We start from the raw sequence: 2,435 nt of genomic DNA, 5'->3' as shown, positions 1-2,435 counted from the left end.
TTATATAATTACTAATAAGCGCCCTAAGAAAGCTTCTTAAAGCTTATTAAAGAAGCTAAAGAGATACTATATAAGAATATCCTAATTAAGGGCTTATATATAAGAGCTTAAAGAGTAAGTAGTAGAGTTAATAAGGCGTAAAAGGCGTAAAAAGAAGCAAATTTAGATAGGCAGTATAATAGAGTTTAGTATAGGCACATTATAGGTAGCTAAAAGTGCTTCTGCTACTTATATAATATCTAAGAAAGATAGTAGTAAAGGTAGTTAAGAAAAGCTCTAGCTAGGTTAATAACGCTATAGCAACTATAAGAAGACTAGATATAATGCTTATATATATTAGAAAGATATAGAAAAAGATTCTAAATCTAATATAGCTACGTTATACAAAGGATCTATAGAGAGTATAGAGTAATTTTATAGTTTATACGTAGTATTTGCAATGCTAAGAAAAAGTAGCTAGCTTATTAACATAGCTAGCTTACTAATTATTTACGTTAAGTAAAATTTAATAATATAATAGAGTAGATATTTATAACGTATAGTAGTAGTAACTTATACTATAAATTCTTATAATAATAGAGCTATAGTAGCTTAAGCGCTTATATAATTAAGTACTAAGCTTAAGCAGGCTTAGAGTCTATTAAATTATTCTAGTAAGATTATATGCTCTATCTAAGCATGCCTTTAACTTAGCTCTTAAACTAGTATAAAATAATCTATATACTAAATAGTAGTTCTATAGCAGTATAGAGTTATCTTAGATTGTCTAAATAGTAGCTTACTTACTTAAGTAGAGCTAGCTAGTTAGCAGGCAAAGAAAATAACTCTATAAGTAATATTTTAAAGGCTACCTAGTAGCATATAGAGGTAACTATACTGCTACTTAGTTATTAAGAGTTTTAGAAGCTAGAAGATTATTACTAGGCAGTAGGCTAAGCTAGTAATAAAATTTTATAAAGTATATAAAAGCTAAGTAAGCTTATAATCTTTCTGCTATTATAATAAGATTAAAAATTATTATAACTGCCTTACTTACTACGCAATAACCTATCTTCTTTATTAATATTAGTAAGTATTACTTAGTATAAATCTATATACTTATAATATATATAATTAGTACTCTTAATTATATCTACTAAGTATTAAGAAGCTTCTAGCCTCTCTAGCTTATTATCTTAGAGATAGAGCTATAAAATCTCTAACTCTAGAATCTCTTACTCTTTAACATAATTAACCTCTATTATAGTAAAAGTATACTAAACTTTTAGATAAAATATAAAAGTAGTAGCAGCGCTATTACGTATTAGCTATTATATATAGCTAAATACTAATCTTATAGATAGCTAAAAGAAAAGTTTATCTTTAAGTAAGAGAGTAAAGCCTTATAGAGGCTATTTATTTATACCTTAAAGATAAGAGGTAAGCTTAGGCTAGTAGTAAGAAGACCTTTCCTTAATAGTTATAAGTCTCTATAAATTTATTAAATAGCTATAGTAACTGCTTATAGCTCTTTAGCTTAATTAGGGCTAATAGAGAGAAGTTTAGTATAAGCTAGTATAGCAATAAGCAAGGTACTAATATACGCTTTAGAGCTATTACTAGTAAGAAGAATAGAAGAATATAATTTAAGTTATAGGTATAAAAGATAAGAGATATAATTAAGAATTAACTCTTTAATATCTTAGCAACTTAAAATAAACTTTATACTTTAAGAACTAGCTCTAGTTATTGCTATAATTACTTGCTATTAGTTATTATAGTTATAAAGTTTTTAGCTCTAATATAACATTAAAGAACGTTATTAGTATATTAGAGCTTTAGTAATACTACTAAGTTATTTATAGACTAGTCTATAATATATAGTAGAGAATAGCAGAGCTACTAATATATTAAGTCCTATCTCTCGTAAAGAGAATTATACTTAATAACTACCTTCTTTACTTCTAGCTATAGTTTAGTCTAGTAATATATACTGCTTAGAGAAACTACTAATTTAGTAGCTAAGTATTAAAACCTCTTAAGTAGCTAATAATTAGAGAGCTAGTATTAAAGAGCTTAAGTTAGTTTTTATAGATAGAGTAACAGTAGTACTAGATATAGAGATAGAGTATACTAAGATAGTAAGAGTAAGCTTCTATAACAGAATATAATAGGCGTATTAAGTAACTTAAAGTATAAAGTTAAAGATACTAAACTATAAGAATTCTGCGCCTTATCTATATACTAGTATTATCTTATATATTATATATTATTCTATATTATCTTATATATAAGATATTATAGAATATTATAAGATTCTATAAAATATATATAACTATTCTATAGTTACTTTCTACTAAGACTATAAGATTATATACTCTACAGAGTAGTATTATCTATTAGTTCTAATATACTAACCTCTATACTAACTCTCTTTCAGTTAGTATCCTGCATTC

Source organism: Parastagonospora nodorum (genome assembly GCF_000146915.1).
Source record: "Parastagonospora nodorum SN15 chromosome Unknown scaffold_7, whole genome shotgun sequence".
Classification (NCBI taxonomy): Eukaryota; Fungi; Ascomycota; class Dothideomycetes; order Pleosporales; family Phaeosphaeriaceae; genus Parastagonospora; species Parastagonospora nodorum.
This window is presented reverse-complemented; position numbering follows the sequence as displayed.